The sequence below is a fragment of the Amia ocellicauda genome, chromosome 15 (assembly GCF_036373705.1).
Source record: "Amia ocellicauda isolate fAmiCal2 chromosome 15, fAmiCal2.hap1, whole genome shotgun sequence".
Lineage (NCBI taxonomy): Eukaryota > Metazoa > Chordata > Actinopteri > Amiiformes > Amiidae > Amia > Amia ocellicauda.
In genome coordinates this window covers 932493-955884 of record NC_089864.1, presented here as the reverse complement: position 1 = coordinate 955884, position 23392 = coordinate 932493, and the positions used below count along the sequence as shown (strand labels likewise).

At 40.4% G+C, this 23392-nt stretch overlaps 1 long non-coding RNA gene across 1 annotated transcript in view; it reads left to right on the top strand.

Annotated features, from left to right (window-relative positions):
• Nucleotides 1-17170, top strand: part of LOC136771818 (uncharacterized) — a 63738-nt gene extending 46568 nt beyond the window's left edge. The window contains exons 2-4 of the long non-coding RNA XR_010822379.1: nucleotides 13500-13820; nucleotides 14520-14655; nucleotides 15211-17170. This is a non-coding gene — a long non-coding RNA (uncharacterized LOC136771818). The remainder of the gene's footprint in view (nucleotides 1-13499; nucleotides 13821-14519; nucleotides 14656-15210) is intronic.
• The last annotated feature ends 6222 nt before the right edge of the window (nucleotides 17171-23392 follow it).

Below are 23392 nucleotides of genomic sequence, written 5' to 3'. Positions count from 1 at the left end.
GTGACTCTAATACAGACAGTGTTACTGACTCTAATACAGACAGATTTACTGTGACTCTAATACAGACAGTGTTACTGACTCTAATACAGACAGTGTTACTGTGACTATAATACACACAGTGTTAAAGACTCTAATACAGACAGATTTACTGTGACTCTAATACAGACATTGTTACTGACTCTAATACAGACAGTGTTGCTGACTCTAATACAGACAGTGTTACTGTGACTCTAGTACAGACAGTGTTACAGTGACTCTAATACAGACAGTGTTACTGGGACTCTGATACAGACAGTGTTACTGTGACTCTAATACAGACAGTGTTACTGTGACTCTAATACAGACAGTGTTGCTGACTCTAATACAGACAGTGTTACTGACTCTAATACAGACAATGTTACTGTGACTCTAATACAGACAGTGTTACTGTGACTCTAATACAGACAGTGTTACTGGGACTCTGATACAGACAGTGTTACTATGACTCTAATACAGACAGTGTTGCTGAGACTCTAATACAGACAGTGTTACTGACTCTAATACAGACAGATTTACTGTGACTCAAATACAGACAGTGTTACTGACTCTAATACAGACAGTGTTACTGTGACTATAATACACACAGTGTTAAAGACTCTAATACAGACAGATTTACTGTGACTCTAATACAGACAGTGTTACTGACTCTAATACAGACAGATTTACTGTGACTCTAATACACACAGTGTTACTGACTCTAATACAGACAGATTTACTGTGACTCTAACACAGACAGTGTTACTGACTCTAATACAGACAGATTTACTGTGACTCTAATACAGACAGTGTTACTGACTCTAATACAGGTAGTGTTACTGTGACTCTAGTACAGACAGTGTTACTGTGACTCTAATACAGACAGTGTTACTGGGACTCTGATACAGACAGTGTTACTGTGACTCTAATACAGACAGTGTTACTGTGACTCTAATACAGACAGTGTTGCTGACTCTAATACAGACAGTGTTACTGACTCTAATACAGACAATGTTACTGTGACTCTAATACAGACAGTGTTACTGTGACTCTAATACAGACAGTGTTACTGTGACTCTGATACAGACAGTGTTACTGTGACTCTAATACAGACAGTGTTGCTGAGACTCTAATACAGACAGTGTTACTGACTCTAATACAGACAGATTTACTGTGACTCTAATACAGACAGTGTTACTGACTCTAATACATACAGTGTTACTGTGACTATAATACACACAGTGTTAAAGACTCTAATACAGACAGATTTACTGTGACTCTAATACAGACAGTGTTACTGTGACTCTAATACAGACAGTGTTGCTGACTCTAATACAGACAGTGTTACTGTGACTCTAGTACAGACAGTGTTACTGTGACTCTAATACAGACAGTGTTACTGGGACTCTGATACAGACAGTGTTACTGTGACTCTAATGCAGACAGTGTTACTGTGACTCTAATACAGACAGTTACTGTGACTCTAATACCGACAGTGTTTCTCTGACTCTAATACAGACAGTGTTACTGACTGTAATAAGGACAGTGTTACTGTGACTCTAATACACACAGTGTTACTGTGACTCTAATACAGACAGTGTTACTGACTCTAATACAGACAGTGTTACTGTGACTCTAATTTAGACAGTGTTACTGACTCTAATACGGACAGTGTTACTGTGACTCTAATACAGACAGTGTTACTGGGACTCTGATACAGACAGTGTTACTGTGACTCTAATACAGACAGTGTTACTGTGACTCTAATACAGACAGTGTTGTTGACTCTAATACAGACAGTGTTACTGACTCCAATACAGACAGTGTTACTGTGACTCTAATACAGACAGTGTTACTGACTCTAATACAGACAGATTTACTGTGACTCTAATACAGACAGTGTTACTGACTCTAATTCAGACAGTGTTACTGACTCTAATACAGACAGTGATACTGTGACTCTAATACAGACAGTGTTACTGGGACTCTGATACAGACAGTGTTACTGTGACTCTAATACAGACAGTGTTGCTGAGACTCTAATACAGACAGTGTTACTGACTCTAATACAGACAGATTTACTGTGACTCTAATACAGACAGTGTTACTGACTCTAATACAGATAGTGTTACTGACTCTAATACAGACAGATTTACTGTGACTATAATACACACAGTGTTAAAGACTCTAATACAGACAGATTTACTGTGACTAATACAGACAGTGTTATTGACTCTAATACAGACAGATTTACTGTGACTCTAATACAGACAGTGTTGCTGACTCTAATACAGACAGATTTACTGTGACTCTAATACAGACAGTGTTACTGGGACTCTGATACAGACAGTGTTACTGTGACTCTAATACAGACAGTGTTACTGTGACTCTAATACAGACAGTGTTACTGACTCTAATACAGACAGATTTACTGTGACTCTAATACAGACAGTGTTACTGACTCTAATACAGACAGATTTACTGTGACTCTAATACAGACAGTGTTACTTACTCTAATACAGACAGATTTACTGTGACTCTAATACAGACAGTGTTACTGACTCTAATACAGACAGTGTTACTGTGACTCTAATAGAGACAGTGTTTCTGTGACTCTAATACAGATAGTGTTGCTGACTCTAATAAAGACAGTGTTACTGACTCTAATACAGACAGTGTTAGTGTGACTCGAATACAGACAGTGTTACTGTGACTCTAATGCAGACAGTGTTACTGACTCTAATACAGACAGATTTACTGTGACTCTAATACAGACAGTGTTACTGATTCTAATACAGACAGTGTTGCTGACTCTAATACAGACAGTGTTACTGACTCTAATACAGACAGATTTACTGTGACTCTAATACACACAGTGTTACTGACTCTAATACAGACAGATTTACTGTGACTCTAACACAGACAGTGTTACTGACTCTAATACAGACAGATTTACTGTGACTCTAATACAGACAGTGTTACTGACTCTAATACAGGTAGTGTTACTGTGACTCTAGTACAGACAGTGTTACTGTGACTCTAATACAGACAGTGTTACTGGGACTCTGATACAGACAGTGTTACCGTGACTCTAATACAGACAGTGTTACTGTGACTCTAATACAGACAGTGTTGCTGACTCTAATACAGACAATGTTACTGTGACTCTAATACAGACAGTGTTACTGACTCTAATACAGACAATGTTACTGTGACTCTAATACAGACAGTGTTACTGTGACTCTAATACAGACAGTGTTACTGTGACGCTAATACAGACAGTGTTACTGGGACTCTGATACAGACAGTGTTACTGTGACTCTAATACAGACAGTGTTGCTGAGACTCTAATACAGACAGTGTTACTGACTCTAATACAGACAGATTTACTGTGACTCTAATACAGACAGTGTTACTGACTCTAATACATACAGTGTTACTGTGACTATAATACACACAGTGTTAAAGACTCTAATACAGACAGATTTACTGTGACTCTAATACAGACAGTGTTGCTGACTCTAATACAGACAGTGTTACTGTGACTCTAGTACAGACAGTGTTACTGTGACTCTAATACAGACAGTGTTACTGGGACTCTGATACAGACAGTGTTACTGTGACTCTAATGCAGACAGTGTTACTGTGACTCTAATACAGACAGTTACTGTGACTCTAATACCGACAGTGTTTCTCTGACTCTAATACAGACAGTGTTACTGACTGTAATAAGGACAGTGTTACTGTGACTCTAATACACACAGTGTTACTGTGACTCTAATACAGACAGTGTTACTGACTCTAATACAGACAGTGTTACTGTGACTCTAATTTAGACAGTGTTACTGACTCTAATACGGACAGTGTTACTGTGACTCTAATACAGACAGTGTTACTGGGACTCTGATACAGACAGTGTTACTGTGACTCTAATACAGACAGTGTTACTGTGACTCTAATACAGACAGTGTTGTTGACTCTAATACAGACAGTGTTACTGACTCCAATACAGACAGTGTTACTGTGACTCTAATACAGACAGTGTTACTGACTCTAATACAGACAGATTTACTGTGACTCTAATACAGACAGTGTTACTGACTCTAATTCAGACAGTGTTACTGACTCTAATACAGACAGTGATACTGTGACTCTAATACAGACAGTGTTACTGGGACTCTGATACAGACAGTGTTACTGTGACTCTAATACAGACAGTGTTGCTGAGACTCTAATACAGACAGTGTTACTGACTCTAATACAGACAGATTTACTGTGACTCTAATACAGACAGTGTTACTGACTCTAATACAGATAGTGTTACTGACTCTAATACAGACAGATTTACTGTGACTATAATACACACAGTGTTAAAGACTCTAATACAGACAGATTAACTGTGACTCTAATACAGACAGTGTTACTGACTCTAATACAGACAGATTTACTGTGACTCTAATACAGACAGTGTTGCTGACTCTAATACAGACAGTGTTACTGTGACTCTAGTACAGACAGTGTTACTGTGACTCTAATACAGACAGTGTTACTGGGACTCTGATACAGACAGTGTTACTGTGACTCTAATACAGACAGTGTTACTGTGACTCTAATACAGACAGTGTTACTGACTCTAATACAGACAGATTTACTGTGACTCTAATACAGACAGTGTTACTGACTCTAATACAGACAGATTTACTGTGACTCTAATACAGACAGTGTTACTTACTCTAATACAGACAGATTTACTGTGACTCTAATACAGACAGTGTTACTGACTCTAATACAGACAGTGTTACTGTGACTCTAATAGAGACAGTGTTTCTGTGACTCTAATACAGATAGTGTTGCTGACTCTAATAAAGACAGTGTTACTGACTCTAATACAGACAGTGTTAGTGTGACTCGAATACAGACAGTGTTACTGTGACTCTAATGCAGACAGTGTTACTGACTCTAATACAGACAGATTTACTGTGACTCTAATACAGACAGTGTTACTGATTCTAATACAGACAGTGTTGCTGACTCTAATACAGACAGTGTTACTGACTCTAATACAGACAGTGTTACTGTGACTCTAATACAGACAGTGTTACTGAGACTCTAATACAGACAGTGTTACTGACTCTAATACAGACAGATTTACTGTGACTCTAATACACACAGTGTTACTGACTCTAATACAGACAGATTTACTGTGACTCTAACACAGATAGTGTTACTGACTCTAATACAGACAGATTTACTGTGACTCTAATACAGACAGTGTTACTGACTCTAATACAGGCAGTGTTACTGTGACTCTAGTACAGACAGTTTTACTGTGACTCTAATACAGACAGTGTTACTGTGACTCTAACACAGACAGTGTTACTGACTCTAATACAGACAGATTTACTGTGACTCTAATACAGACAGTGTTACTGACTCTAATACAGGCAGTGTTACTGTGACTCTAATACAGACAGTGTTACTGGGACTCTGATACAGACAGTGATACTGGGACTCTAATACAGACAGTGTTACTGGGACTCTAATACAGACTGTGATACTGACTCTAATACAGACAGTGTTTCTCTGACTCTAATACAGACAGTGTTACTGTGACTCTAATACAGACAGTGTTTCTCTGACTCTAATACAGACAGTGTTACTGTGACTCTAATACAGACAGTGTTACTGTGACTCTAATACAGACAGTTACTGTGACTCTAATACAGGCAGTGTTACTGACTCTAATACAGACAGTGTTACTGTGACTCTAATACAGACAGTGTTACTGACTCTAATACAGACAGTGTTACTGTGACTCTAATACACACAGTGTTACTGTGACTCTAATACAGACAGTGTTACTGACTCTAATACAGACAGTGTTACTGTGACTCTAATACAGACAGTGTTACTGGGACTCTGATACAGACAGTGTTACTGTGACTCTAATACAGACAGTGTTACTGTGACTCTAATACAGACAGTGTTACTGACTCTAATACAGACAGATTTACTGTGACTCTAATACAGACAGTGTTACTGACTCTAATACAGACAGATTTACTGTGACTCTAATACAGACAGTGTTACTTACTCTAATACAGACAGATTTACTGTGACTCTAATACAGACAGTGTTACTGACTCTAATACAGACAGTGTTACTGTGACTCTAATAGAGACAGTGTTTCTGTGACTCTAATACAGATAGTGTTGCTGACTCTAATAAAGACAGTGTTACTGACTCTAATACAGACAGTGTTAGTGTGACTCGAATACAGACAGTGTTACTGTGACTCTAATGCAGACAGTGTTACTGACTCTAATACAGACAGATTTACTGTGACTCTAATACAGACAGTGTTACTGATTCTAATACAGACAGTGTTGCTGACTCTAATACAGACATTGTTACTGACTCTAATACAGACAGTGTTACTGTGACTCTAATACAGACAGTGTTACTGAGACTCTAATACAGACAGTGTTACTGACTCTAATACAGACAGATTTACTGTGACTCTAATACAGACAGTGTTATTGACTCTAATACAGACAGATTTACTGTGACTCTAATACAGACAGTGTTGCTGACTCTAATACAGACAGATTTACTGTGACTCTAATACAGACAGTGTTACTGGGACTCTGATACAGACAGTGTTACTGTGACTCTAATACAGACAGTGTTACTGTGACTCTAATACAGACAGTGTTACTGACTCTAATACAGACAGATTTACTGTGACTCTAATACAGACAGTGTTACTGACTCTAATACAGACAGATTTACTGTGACTCTAATACAGACAGTGTTACTTACTCTAATACAGACAGATTTACTGTGACTCTAATACAGACAGTGTTACTGACTCTAATACAGACAGTGTTACTGTGACTCTAATAGAGACAGTGTTTCTGTGACTCTAATACAGATAGTGTTGCTGACTCTAATAAAGACAGTGTTACTGACTCTAATACAGACAGTGTTAGTGTGACTCGAATACAGACAGTGTTACTGTGACTCTAATGCAGACAGTGTTACTGACTCTAATACAGACAGATTTACTGTGACTCTAATACAGACAGTGTTACTGATTCTAATACAGACAGTGTTGCTGACTCTAATACAGACAGTGTTACTGACTCTAATACAGACAGATTTACTGTGACTCTAATACACACAGTGTTACTGACTCTAATACAGACAGATTTACTGTGACTCTAACACAGACAGTGTTACTGACTCTAATACAGACAGATTTACTGTGACTCTAATACAGACAGTGTTACTGACTCTAATACAGGTAGTGTTACTGTGACTCTAGTACAGACAGTGTTACTGTGACTCTAATACAGACAGTGTTACTGGGACTCTGATACAGACAGTGTTACTGTGACTCTAATACAGACAGTGTTACTGTGACTCTAATACAGACAGTGTTGCTGACTCTAATACAGACAGTGTTACTGACTCTAATACAGACAATGTTACTGTGACTCTAATACAGACAGTGTTACTGTGACTCTAATACAGACAGTGTTACTGTGACTCTAATACAGACAGTGTTACTGGGACTCTGATACAGACAGTGTTACTGTGACTCTAATACAGACAGTGTTGCTGAGACTCTAATACAGACAGTGTTACTGACTCTAATACAGACAGATTTACTGTGACTCTAATACAGACAGTGTTACTGACTCTAATACATACAGTGTTACTGTGACTATAATACACACAGTGTTAAAGACTCTAATACAGACAGATTTACTGTGACTCTAATACAGACAGTGTTACTGACTCTAATACAGACAGTGTTGCTGACTCTAATACAGACAGTGTTACTGTGACTCTAGTACAGACAGTGTTACTGTGACTCTAATACAGACAGTGTTACTGGGACTCTGATACAGACAGTGTTACTGTGACTCTAATGCAGACAGTGTTACTGTGACTCTAATACAGACAGTTACTGTGACTCTAATACCGACAGTGTTTCTCTGACTCTAATACAGACAGTGTTACTGACTGTAATAAGGACAGTGTTACTGTGACTCTAATACACACAGTGTTACTGTAACTCTAATACAGACAGTGTTACTGACTCTAATACAGACAGTGTTACTGTGACTCTAATTTAGACAGTGTTACTGACTCTAATACGGACAGTGTTACTGTGACTCTAATACAGACAGTGTTACTGGGACTCTGATACAGACAGTGTTACTGTGACTCTAATACAGACAGTGTTACTGTGACTCTAATACAGACAGTGTTGTTGACTCTAATACAGACAGTGTTACTGACTCCAATACAGACAGTGTTACTGTGACTCTAATACAGACAGTGTTACTGACTCTAATACAGACAGATTTACTGTGACTCTAATACAGACAGTGTTACTGACTCTAATACAGACAGTGTTACTGACTCTAATACAGACAGTGTTACTGACTCTAATACAGACAGATTTACTGTGACTCTAATACAGACAGTGTTACTGATTCTAATACAGACAGTGTTGCTGACTCTAATACAGACAGTGTTACTGACTCTAATACAGACAGTGTTACTGTGACTCTAATACAGACAGTGTTACTGAGACTCTAATACAGACAGTGTTACTGACTCTAATACAGACAGATTTACTGTGACTCTAATACACACAGTGTTACTGACTCTAATACAGACAGATTTACTGTGACTCTAACACAGATAGTGTTACTGACTCTAATACAGACAGATTTACTGTGACTCTAATACAGACAGTGTTACTGACTCTAATACAGGCAGTGTTACTGTGACTCTAGTACAGACAGTTTTACTGTGACTCTAATACAGACAGTGTTACTGTGACTCTAACACAGACAGTGTTACTGACTCTAATACAGACAGATTTACTGTGACTCTAATACAGACAGTGTTACTGACTCTAATACAGGCAGTGTTACTGTGACTCTAATACAGACAGTGTTACTGGGACTCTGATACAGACAGTGATACTGGGACTCTAATACAGACAGTGTTACTGGGACTCTAATACAGACTGTGATACTGACTCTAATACAGACAGTGTTTCTCTGACTCTAATACAGACAGTGTTACTGTGACTCTAATACAGACAGTGTTTCTCTGACTCTAATACAGACAGTGTTACTGTGACTCTAATACAGACAGTGTTACTGTGACTCTAATACAGACAGTTACTGTGACTCTAATACAGGCAGTGTTACTGACTCTAATACAGACAGTGTTACTGTGACTCTAATACAGACAGTGTTACTGACTCTAATACAGACAGTGTTACTGTGACTCTAATACACACAGTGTTACTGTGACTCTAATACAGACAGTGTTACTGACTCTAATACAGACAGTGTTACTGTGACTCTAATACAGACAGTGTTACTGACTCTAATACAGACAGATTTACTGTGACTCTAATACAGACAGTGTTACTGACTCTAATACAGATAGTGTTACTGACTCTAATACAGACAGATTTACTGTGACTATAATACACACAGTGTTAAAGACTCTAATACAGACAGATTTACTGTGACTCTAATACAGACAGTGTTACTGACTCTAATACAGACAGATTTACTGTGACTCTAATACAGACAGTGTTGCTGACTCTAATACAGACAGTGTTACTGTGACTCTAGTACAGACAGTGTTACTGTGACTCTAATACAGACAGTGTTACTGGGACTCTGATACAGACAGTGTTACTGTAACTCTAATACAGACAGTGTTACTGTGACTCTAATACAGACAGTGTTACTGACTCTAATACAGACAGATTTACTGTGACTCTAATACAGACAGTGTTACTGACTCTAATACAGACAGATTTACTGTGACTCTAATACAGACAGTGTTACTTACTCTAATACAGACAGATTTACTGTGACTCTAATACAGACAGTGTTACTGACTCTAATACAGACAGTGTTACTGTGACTCTAATAGAGACAGTGTTTCTGTGACTCTAATACAGATAGTGTTGCTGACTCTAATAAAGACAGTGTTACTGACTCTAATACAGACAGTGTTAGTGTGACTCGAATACAGACAGTGTTACTGTGACTCTAATGCAGACAGTGTTACTGACTCTAATACAGACAGATTTACTGTGACTCTAATACAGACAGTGTTACTGTTTCTAATACAGACAGTGTTGCTGACTCTAATACAGACAGTGTTACTGACTCTAATACAGACAGTGTTACTGTGACTCTAATACAGACAGTGTTACTGAGACTCTAATACAGACAGTGTTACTGACTCTAATACAGACAGATTTACTGTGACTCTAATACACACAGTGTTACTGACTCTAATACAGACAGATTTACTGTGACTCTAACACAGATAGTGTTACTGACTCTAATACAGACAGATTTACTGTGACTCTAATACAGACAGTGTTACTGACTCTAATACAGGCAGTGTTACTGTGACTCTAGTACAGACAGTTTTACTGTGACTCTAATACAGACAGTGTTACTGTGACTCTAACACAGACAGTGTTACTGACTCTAATACAGACAGATTTACTGTGACTCTAATACAGACAGTGTTACTGACTCTAATACAGACAGTGTTACTGGGACTCTGATACAGACAGTGATACTGGGACTCTAATACAGACAGTGTTACTGGGACTCTAATACAGACTGTGATACTGACTCTAATACAGACAGTGTTTCTCTGACTCTAATACAGACAGTGTTACTGTGACTCTAATACAGACAGTGTTTCTCTGACTCTAATACAGACAGTGTTACTGTGACTCTAATACAGACAGTGTTACTGTGACTCTAATACAGACAGTTACTGTGACTCTAATACAGGCAGTGTTACTGACTCTAATACAGACAGTGTTACTGTGACTCTAATACAGACAGTGTTACTGACTCTAATACAGACAGTGTTACTGTGACTCTAATACACACAGTGTTACTGTGACTCTAATACAGACAGTGTTACTGACTCTAATACAGACAGTGTTACTGTGACTCTAATACAGACAGTGTTACTGACTCTAATACAGACAGTGTTACTGTGACTCTAATACAGACAGTGTTACTGAGACTCTAATAAATACAGTGTTACTGACTCTAATACAGACAGATTTACTGTGACTCTAATACAGACAGTGTTACTGACTCTAATACAGACAGTGTTACTGACTCTAATACAGACAGATTTACTGTGACTCTAATGCACACAGTGTTAAAGACTCTAATACTGACAGATTTACTGTGACTCTAATACAGACAGTGTTTCTCTGACTCTAATACAGACAGTGTTACTGACTGTAATAAGGACAGTGTTACTGTCACTCTAATACAGACAGTGTTACTGTGACTCTAATACAGACAGTGTTTGTCTGACTCTAATACAGACAGTGTTACTGTGACTCTTATACACACAGTGTTACTGACTCTAGTACAGACAGTGTTACTGTGACTCTAATACAGACAGTGTTACTGGGACTCTGATACAGACAGTGTTACTGTGACTCTAATACAGACAGTGTTACTGACTCTAATACAGACAGTGATGTCCCACAGGGTGGGCAGTGTGTGATTGAACTGCGTGTTCGTGAGTCACGTGTCTGTTGGCGTTTGTTCAGCAGACCCCCCACAGGAAGTGTGACCTCACTAGCTGACGAGAGGAGGGGGCAGGTGGGGGTGAACTCTGGGGCTGCTCTGTATTGCAGGACAGGGAGTGAGGGCTCTGACTGACTCAGAGGTCCACTGCTCTGTGCTCCTCTGTGGGGGTGTGTGGGGGGAGGAGGTCCCTCTTCACTGCGGAGGGTCTGAGAGGAAACAGGACACAGATGCTGAGCTCTGTCTCTGTCTCTGTCTCAATTCAACTCAAATTTGCTTCATTGGCATGACAAGGCATGTGTTGCCAAAGCTTTTACTGTGTTTATGTAACAGGTAATAATGACAGTAATTATTATGATAATAATGATGACAGTGACATTAACACCAGTATTAATGCTAATGTTAGTAAATACAGTATACAGACAGCACTGCTCATACAGGGCCGGCTCTGCTGACACACTCCTGTGTGGAGCCGACCCTGGTCTCAGTATTGAGGAGAGTGAGGCCGGGGCAGCAGGCGGCTCCAGCAGTTGTTTAATCGCTGCCTCCTGCAGCTCAGGGCTGCTGTCTCTGAGCGTCTCTGCTCTGGTGCCGTCAGGCCGCGGGCTTCTCTGGGGTTCAGTGTTTGAGTGTCTCTGTGAGCTCCTGCTGAGGAACTGCTCCGTCTGTTGGGTTTTGATCATTTAATGGCAGAGTCAACATTTAGTAGGTTTTCAGTCCTTGTGTTTTGTTCATGACTCCAATCTTCTGGAGGAATAGCCTTGATGTTTTAAGTAAGTTGTCGAGATATCCCCAAACTCTTTTGCTAATTGCCATTTCCTCAATCAGTGTTGTGCCTAAATTGTTCCACTTTTGGTAGAACTGGTTTTGGTCGAGGGATTCTTCAATGTCTTCCAGTGTGTGTTGGGTCTGTGTGTGTTTGTATCTCTCTCACACATCTGCCTCTTCTCTCTCCCTCATCATTCTTCTTCTTCTTCTTCTTCTTCTTCTTCTTCTTAGTATTATTGTATGACTGACAGTATATCCACTGTGTACAAACTATCAAATAATTAGATGATTGTTGTTTGTGTTGACTCCTTCTTCTTGTCCTCTTCTTCCTCCTCCTCCTCCTGTTTCCTGCTGTAGTTGTGAGATCAGCTCTGTGGTCCCATTTGCTCTCCTCTCCCTATCCCTCCTCCTCTCCTCTCTCTCATGACATCTCTCTCATGACATTGTGTCTTTCCTCATCTTCCACTCGCCTTTTAAAACAAGGAGTATTTATTGTTTTAAGTTTCCCTGTCGTTATCTCCTTTCTCTGTGTGAAAGGATTAACCCTTCTCACCCCCACCTCTCCCTTCCTTACTCTCTCTCTCCATCTCTGCCCTCCTTAATTTTATCGATTCCAATTCTTATCAATTCTCAAAAAAATTAAGTCAAATGTTTTGATATCAAACACATTCATTCTGTGTTTTATTTAACAAAAAATTTAGTTGCAGCTGAATACCATGAACAAAAATCAGCAGGCTACATAAAAACTGAGGACTCGTTTAAGAGCTGTATGTATGTAAAACTGTTAAATTAAAGTGATTTTAATACACGGAGCAGATGATGAGGCACTCAGGCAACGCAAGGCATCAAACACGGGGCACTCTTGTAAATCTATACGGTGAACCAACCGCAGATGCTTTGACATGTTGGTGGTGACACCTCTCTTGCAACATATTTGCACAGCACAGCAAGGGGGGGTGTGTCCCTCCCAAGGAGGACTGTCCGTTTTTCTTTGTTTTCCATTCTCACAAAGATTGAGTGGTCATGTGTTCTTTTATTAAAGAATATGTCCCATATATAGGTGTATTTATTGCAGTGTGTTTTGTACTCCAGGCTGCACTCTGTCAGGCCCTGGACACACTGTGATCTCCGCTCTCTCTGGAGCCTCAGTCCTCCTGCGCTGCTCCTGCGCTGACCCTCTCTCTCAGCCTGAGTGTCTCGGGTGGATTCTCAGCTCAGGATCGAGTATCACTGTGATAGTGGGCTCTAATGGGACCGTCAACTCCAGCTACACAGACAGAGTGCAGCTGTTTAACTCTGACTCCACTGGAAACCTCTCTCTCCTCCTCTCTCACCTGACTGAGAGGGACCAGGGCAGATACAGGTGTCAGGGCAGTTTGAGGAGCTTCAGAGACATCAGCCTCACTGTGACAGGTAACGCTGTCTTCCTCCCTCTGTATTTCTGTCTCCTTCTCTCATTGTATGTTGTCATTCTCCGTCTCCGTCATTCTTTCTTGCCATCTCCTATTCTCCGTGTCTCTCTCTCTCTCTCTCTCTCTCTCTGTGTGTGCTGAGTGTGAGAGCGTCCTGCCCGCTGCAGTCTCAGCGGGTCCACACTGTGTGCTGTGAGTGGCGCACTGACCCTGCAGGGGACGGCTGGCAGCTCCACTCAGAGCTTGGTGGGACCCCAGCGCAGTGCGCAGTGCGTCTCACACAGTCAGCTCATCATATAATGGGAATCCACAGAGACGCTGCGATCCCTCACTGCGGAGCAGAGAGAGAGAGAGAGAGTGAGAGGCGGGTGGTCAGCACTGCACCCAGGAAGTAGCTGCAGGGTGGCATCTTAAAATGACTGGCAGGAGTTTGGGCCTGTTGGAGCCCAGTCTCTCTCCTTTGCCTTTGTCTTGATCGACAGCTACTCTACCCTATCGCAGCCTAGGACAGTCTCCCATCCTCCTCCTTTGCTGTAGACTGTTTCCTTGGCTTGACTGACAGGTGCTCTGCCCTATTGTGGCCAGCCATGGTCAGCTCTCCTTCCACACAGGCTGTTCACGTCATGTGACGTGTGACTGGTTTGCCCCTCAGACTCAGAGGTTGCTGTGTACAGTGAGTGACTCACACTGATTCTTACAGAGCAACAACCAGGACAAACAGCAACACCAGCGAGCACAACTGCAGCGGCTCTGATGTTCTCAGGAGTGGGGCTGGCGGCTCTGACGTTCCTCCTGGCCACTGCAGCTGCTGTCAGAGTGACCAGAGAGAGAGACAGGTGGGTCTGACCTGACCTGGACTATATTACACTGGACTGGACTGTGTTACACTGGACTGTATTACACTGGACTGTATGACACTGGACTGTATTACACTGAACTGTATTACACTGGACTGGACTGTATTACACTGGACTGGACTGTATTACACTGGACTGGTCTGTATTACACTGGACTGTATTACACTGGACTGGACTGTTTTACACTGGAGTGTATTACACTGGACTGGACTGTTTTACACTGGAGTGTATTACACTGGACTGGACTGTTTTACACTGGACTGTATTACACTGGACTGGACTGTTTTACACTGGAGTGTATTACACTGGACTGGACTGTTTTACACTGGACTGTATTACACTGGACTGGATTGTATTACACTGGACTGTATTACACTGGACTGGACTGTATCACACTGGACTGTATTTCACTGGACTGTATTACACTGGACTGGACTGTATTACACTGGACTGTATTACACTGTATTAAGCTTTCCTCTCTCTCTCTCTCTCTCTCTCTCTCTCTCTCTCTCTATTTCTCTTTCCTGTTTAAAGGAGAACAGAAGAAGAGTTTGCACTGAATAGGAGAGGACACCCCCCCACTGAGACTGAGGAGGAAATACAGAGCAATACAGCTTAATTCAATACTGCACTATATACTGCAATACATATTAAACATACTGCAATACAGCTTAAATACATTCTGCAATACATATTAAATATATACGCTAATATAGCTTAAATATATACTGCTAATCTCACATTTAAACTGAAATGTATTGTATATAGGTACTGCAATAGTTATTTTTTAAACTGCAATGCATATTAAATTTATACTGCTTGAGAGCGTTCCCCCGAGGTCTGTTAGTGCACTGTGCCCCAGTGCATCATGGGGACTGTAGTTCCTCTGACGCAGAGCAGTGTAGAAGTACATTTTGAAAGACTTGTGTTGCGTGCGTGTGCTCTGTCTGTCCCCTGCTATCCCTATTGTACGCAGGTGTCCCGCTGTGATTGGCTCTCGTCCCCGTCACTCAACTCCGCTGTCCCGTGCTGTTCCTGTCCAATCAGATGTCTCCAACTACTGCTTAAATACCCCGTCATTCCGCCATTACGGGAGACTACCATTGCAACGACGTTTCGTGTTGCCACCCTGTCTGTTTGAGTAAAATACCTTTGTGACTGATTGTGTTTGCTTGTGTAAATATCCACTGTTTCTTCTGTCTTGTTTCTGTTCACATTGTATTGTGCTCTGTTCAGGGGAGAAGGGGTAGATAGGTGAGATACCCATGGGTTTACACGGGGACACGTAGGGATGTATGTTGTCTAGCACATTAGGTATTTAGGTAGGGGGCGGTGATCACCCCTCTGTACTAGTTGTTAGGTTTAGATAGTTTAGTTAGTGTAGCTAGTTAGGGTCGTCCTACAAATACAAGTCAGGTAGTGGTTTACTCTTCTAGACTAGCTTAGATAGGTTTTGTTTTGTTTCAGTGTTTCCTCTGTGTATTTGTTCATTATTTGTATCATTATCATCACGTGTTTCTGTGTACTGTACATACTTGTATATATTCCCCTCCCATTGTAAATAAACCCTTCTTAAATATATATATATAAAGAAGGGTTTATTTACAATGGGGAGGGGAGTATAATCTTATTGATATTCTGTTCGAGGACACTGAATGACGCTCAGATAGAAAAGGAATGCCTTTTATTGTTATTATTATTATTATTATTATTATTATTATTATTATTATTATTATTATTATTATTATTATTTCTTGGCAGACGCCCTTACCCAGGGTGACATAAGTGTAAAACAAAGTGCAAAATACAGTGAAGTACAAGGCATCAATCATTACAAACTCAATTAAACTAAAACATAGCAATTTAAAATAATACATTTTACAAATTCCAATTTACAATTTACACAAGTACAGTAAGTGAGGTCCTACATCCTGGACGGTGAAAGCTAAGTGCTGTCAAGATGTAGGGTTACAGACGAGGGCTACGGGAAAGGGAGCAAGGAGGAAAACAAATCGAAAACACAAGAAGCATAATAAAACTGAGAAGTGCTATCTAGTAGGGATAGAGGACTAATATTACAAGTACTGTTGGAAAAGATGCATCTTGAGTAAGCGCCGGAAGGAGGTCTTGCCTTGTTGATGTATGGACATCTTCTTTTGTAAAAACCTCTGTGAAATACTCATTTAGAACATTTGCCACATCATGTTCGTTTTCCAAGATGCCTCCATTTTTGCCATTTATCTGTTTCACTTCCTCCTTTATTGACCGCTTGCTGTTGTAATATTGAAAAAAGCTCTTTGCATTAGTTTTAGCTCCAAGAGCTATTTCTTTCTATTTCACTCTTTGCTTTCCTGATCCCTTTCTTAAGATCTCTTTGCAGCTCAACATATTCTATGTATTTTGTTTCATCTCCATCACTTTTGTATGCGCTATACAACATTTTCTTTCTCTTGATATTTTATTGCATACCTCTATTAAACCATTTTGGCCAGTGTTTTTTGTTCCTCAATTTGCTAAGTTTTGGTACAAATTGCTCCTGAGCCTCAAGTAGTATATTCTTAAAATATACCCATCCATTTTCAACTGACTCTGTATCCAATGTGCTCCAGTCTACCTCTTCTAAGTGCCGCCTCATACCTTCAAGGTTTGCTTTTCTAAAATTGTAGACCATTGTTTTAGACTTGGACCTTGTTTTTTGAAAGAATGCCTCAAAGCTAACCATATTGTGATCACAATTTGCCATTGGTTCTCTAACTAGTGTCCCTCTGACTCTATCTTGGTCATTTGAAAAGATCAAGTCAATGCATGCTCTCTCCCTGGTTGGTTCCCTGACAAATTGAGTTAGAAAGCAGTCATTTACCATCTCAACCAATTCTATTTCTGCTTCTGTAGTCCCCACCTGGGCTTTCCCAGTGTGTTTGGGAAATTGAAATCCCCCATTATAACAGCCACATCCTTGCTACATGCAGTCCTGATTACACTGTACAATGCAGCATCTTTCTGAATATCTGAGTTGGGTGGTCTGTAACACACTCCTACCACTAATCCTCCAGATCTCTTGATCAAAAGTTTCACCCACAAAGATTCTGTTCCGTTACTGGGATCTAATTTGAGTTCTTCTGCCTCAATGCAATTTCTGACATATAATGGTACCCCACCCCCTCTTTGATTTCTAAATTGTATCCTTTCAACTTGTATTCATCCCCATCATTTTCTGTAAGCCATGTTTCCGTTACTCCTATAACATCATAGTCACACACCAGCACTGTGGCTTCTAGGTCTACAGTCTTGTTCCTTATACTCCTGGCTTTGAAGTACAAACATTTCAGGACTTTCCTACTAGCAGTTTCCCTTTGTTTTCTTTCCTTAGAGGAACATCTCCCATTGTCAGAGCTCCCTGCCCCCCTGGTCCCTAGTTTAAAAGATTCTCAATTTCACTGCACATACGTTCTCCCAATGCATCAGCCCCCTTTCTGTTTGGATGTAGACCGTCCGGTTTGTACGGGTCCCATCTATCCCAGAAGAAAGACCAATGCTCCATAAACCTAAACCCCTCTTCCCTACACCACGATTTCAACCACGTGTTAAACTTTCTAATCTCCCCCTCCCCTTTGCCTGTCCTCTGAGCTGCCATTCTCTACCACTTCCCTTGCAGGACCCTGCACAGCTGGCATTGCATTCCTCTGGGCAGCCAGCAGCGCATTTTTTGCAGACCCGTCTAATACTTTCCTCCAACAGGTGTCCCACTGCTGTACCACACCTCCAACCAGTCTCCGTCCTCCTCCTTCGTTATTGCTAGGACCCAGGACTGCTCTGCACTAACCTGTCCATCATGCTGCCTTTGTCCTGTCACTTGTCATGCCCCCAATGTGTCTCCAGCATCCTTGTCCCCGCCCCACCCTGTTCCAGATGCTCCGTTGCTCACGTGTCCACGGCATGCTGCGTGCCTCTCTGCACCGCTCCTTACTCTTCACTGGATCCCCAGGTGGCTGTCAACCCACCTCCCGTGCTCTCCTCTGCCACCCAGTGGCAGCTTCACCCGCTTCTGCTCGGACCCGGGGCCACCCCGCTGATCCGTCCCACTGGCATTTTATTTCAACCCCTGGCTTCAAGCCTTTTTTGCGCACGTGTTGCCACGGTGTTTCTCGCATTTTCAGATAGTCTCTCGCACCACCTTCTGCCCTCCATGGCGTCCACCTTGCGCTGTCCGGGGCCACACTCGCCACCCTGACCCAGATTCCCCTGAACCGTTCCCTCTGCTCTTCTCTACCTCACTCTCCGTGTTGCCCCCTGCCGCCCCTCGCACTCCTTCTTACCTCAACGAGTCATGCGGACTTCTCGAACCATCTCGCCTTTTGGGGTTCCAACTCGAGAACATTAACCAGATCAATTGGCCAATACCATAAACAATCACTCCAGTCACCTTCACAATAATTTTGCTTTTCTCCATTATTAAATACCAGTCTTTCCGTTCCCGAGACTCTTCACTTTCAGCGCTTGATCGCATATCAACCCCTTCTTCCACCTCCATGTTCCAGGTTTCCTTCCTCACCCTACAGATTAAAAATTTTGCCTTTAAACAAATAAAACAGACCCATCAGGAAATTATTTCAAACCAACTCGTCTCATTCCCATGAACTCTCACCCTGTCACGCAACTCTGTTACTTCAAGGAGTCACACCTATGGAAACTCAGTTCAATGATAAAACGGACGCATAATAACTCGACACCAGTTCATCATCTAATCAAATATCCATCTTCTTCCAAGGCACACACATCAGATCACCCGATTAAGTCTCACGGACTTCAGTCATCCGAAGCTCATAAAATTACAACCTATCCGACATCCGGGAGATTCCACTAGCCAAGCTAGACCTTGCTCTTAAAAACCTGCGCAAGCAGCACAGGGAGCGCTCTCACACTTTTGGGGGTTTGACGGGCCAGACCCGGCTCCAGACCAGCATTCCCTTAGTCAAGAGAATAAGCCATAATCAAATCAAATCACATTCCCCCACCCCAAAACAAATCGATATTGTGAAACTACTGAATGTAGTTTAACACAGACAACAGTGACCATAAGCCTTTGCCAGGATTTCAGTATTTGTATTTCCTGGTATGGGTTAGAGATGTCACTTTTAAGTTTATCTATATATATATATATATATATATATATATATATATATATATATATATATATATATATATATATATATAGAAAATATATATATCATATATATATCAATTATATATTCATTATATTGAAAGGTTATCTCAATTAAGTAAATTATTAAGTGCTGTTAGTTTTGTGAATGGTTATAATGAACTTACCAAATTGCAATATTTAGTTTGATTTCACAGTGTTGATTTATTTTGTACCTTAACAGCCTTCCGTGCAGGAGATGATGCTCACAATCTCTACTGAGCTTCCACTTTGTGTATTTATGGTTTTAATTGTTACCCAGTTTAAGCAGACTACTGGTAGATTACTTGTTTTCTATTATTGCTGAGCCTATGTAATGAAGTTGCCGATTAATAGAACTTGTTTGGAAGTAAGATAACTGCAAATGAATCCGTCTGGACGATATTTTCTACACTACTGACCTGAGAACTAAGGTCACCCATCGCTTTAATTTATAGTTTATTTGTTTGGCACACATTTGAAAATCACATTACCAGACTATGGAGATTAGACACATTGTTTTGCAGGGCAAAATTAATGTAGCGGGTAATATAACAAGTAAAATAATGCACTACAGTTTAAATGAACTGATATGTAATACTAATATTATTAATTTCTCAAGAAATGAATAACGACTAATATATTACATTTTATCAGTAGTGACCCCAATGCCGTGCTGTATTACACTGTATTAAGCTCTCCTCTCTCTGTCTCTCTTTCCTGTTTAAAGGAGAGCAGAAGAAGAGTTTGCACTGAAGAGGAGAGGACGCCCCCCCACTGAGACTGAGGAGGAAATACAGAGCAATACAGCTTAATTATATACTGCACTATATACCACAGTACATATTAAACATATACTGCAGTACAGCTTAAATACATTCTGCAGTCCATATTACATATATACCCTAATATAGCTTAAATATATACTGTTATATAGCTAACTATATACTGATAATCTCAAATGTAAACTAATATTCATTTTATATAGGTATTGCAACAGGGCAGTGAACAGACATTTTGGGGGGCAGGGGCTCAATCAGAAAAAGGGGTACCCTACAACTCTGGGGGGGCACTGACAGGGGCACTTGTAGAGTCAGAGGGAAAAAGCACAGGGGCTTCCCCCAGGGTCTATCTGTGAATGTGCTTGTACTGCAGTACTTTAAACTGCAATGCATATTAAATTTATACTTCTTGAGACCGTTCCCCCGAGGTCTGTTAGTGCACTGTGCCCCAGTGCATCATGGGGACTGTAGTTCCTCTGACACAGAGCAGCTGCGCTGAGAAGGAGGACTGCAGAGCAGTGTAGAAGTACATTTTGAAAGACTTTCATATTCCTATTTTATCTCATTGTATTCTTTATTACTTTTTCTATTTTTTGTTTTTTAGCAAGTGAAGTAATTCATTAGTTTGCTCAGTGGAAAGAATTGTTTCACCTTTTAGTTCAGGACTGTGAACATCTGTGTCTCTCTGTTGAGTCTGGCTGGCGAGCACGTATCTCAAGGGCAGAGGTGGAAAGAGTCCTGAAAAATCCTCCTCAAGCAGAAGTACTGTTACTTTGTTGAAATTCTACTCAAGTAAAAGTAAAAAGTAGGCAGTGGCATGTCCAGAGTTTTTAGACAAGGGTGGCCCAAGTGGGGCACTGGCTTATGCAGGGGTGGCGCACACGAACACACACGAACACACACAAATGCACACGCACACACACGCACACACACGCACATCTGAATAGCATTAATTTACTATTTGTCTCCACTACCCATATCTACTTTAATTACTGGCATTACAGTGTCTTACATTTGTTTAAATTTTAATTTAAAAGATAAATAGACCTACCAAGCACAAGACAACAGAGTGGCACCATACAAATGTAGTATACATCTCTCATACTTTATTTAAAGAAATTGTACTTCCAATAGTAGGCTATATACACAAGAAAACAATGTACATTCAGAAATACAGTAACAGTATAAAGTGCCAACAAAAAATTAAAACAAATGGACAAATGGACAGTGGACAAAATATTTACTTGACAAAATTGTGCAGAACTTCAAATGTGCTACAGTGTAGTTGTTTAGAAGAACAGACACTGTATTAATCTCACCAACAGAGACCGGGACTCACACTAGCTTACTTTACAACAGAAGACTCGCACCTCTCCTAACAAACCAGCAAATCTTGTTTCAACACTGTAACATGACTTGTTAAATAACTGATCTGCTAAGAAATAAATAATAACGCTACAAGCACTTTAGTTGTTTAAAACTTAACATTCAGGTTTGAGGCCAGTGATGTAAACAACTACAGTTATGAGGAAAAAACTATTTCACCAGCTTATAAACACGAGCCTTTTTCTAAGTAGGCTAAGTGGTATGTTACCCACCCCATATGACTAAAATGAAATAATGAGTATTACAATGCACATGATGTATAATTCTGTTTCAGACCGAACAGAAAGTGATCGTTGACCGAAGACTCATCTGATGGGGACGCACCATTGCAAAGGATCTGGAGCAAAGATCAAGGGAAGAGCAAGGCACTGCCAAACATTGAGCCTGCACCTGACTGTCCTCCATTACCAGATTATAACTTTAACAAGGACTAATTTCTATTACAAAGCCCAGATTGTCGGCTTTATTGTATTCAGTACATTCTACCACATAAACTGTGGTTGGAGAAGAAAGTGTTTATAACGTATTACATTTGAGGAGTTTACAGCTGAAACACGGTATAGGTATTTCATTTAAATATTTAGTGACATAGAAGAACGGGTAAGCGGGAGAAATGCACACACACTGATATTTTTACTGTCTACGCCGTTATGCAAGAGGAACTAGTCCCCAACAGGACTAATCACATACACTATTTTTACTTATAACTCTGTAACTACAGGGGCTAGAGGCAAGTGTCTTATGTGGAGACACTCAGCACAAACTGGAGATTCAGAAAACAGTTTTGCCCTAGTTAATAAAGAAATCAAAAAAGTGAAGAAAAACAAAAGCGCTTATAAGAAAAAAGTTAATTTATGGTCAATATAACACTGTATTAGTGCTCCAGGCAGACTTTTGACACTGGACAGTGAAACTTCAAAGTCTTATGAACTTCTTTAAAAACCTCCAGAACTGAAATCACAGCCATTTATATTAGACTACCAACAGCCAGAATAACTATATACAAGTAAAGAAGATTACTAAACAGGGAAACAGAAGTCCTCTTGAATATTGTCACTTCAGGCCTTACAGACACACAGGCTCTTCTGTACTGTTGTTGCAGTAACTCATTCCAGCCACAAAGCTGCCATGGCGTGTTATTCTTATACAGGATACACTGTCAGTGGCTTTCATAGTGCTGTAAACAGACTCAGCATCTGTGATTTGTTTTTGAAGGGTTAGGGGTTTCATTTTTGTGTCAGATTCCATTTTTCTACTTCATAATTAGTTATCTTGCTGTATCGGGTCTTTCTGCTGGGTATGTGAATCGCGTCCATTCTGCCTTCCCTATGTGTGCTCTGTGAGTCTCACACAAACACACAGCTGAGCA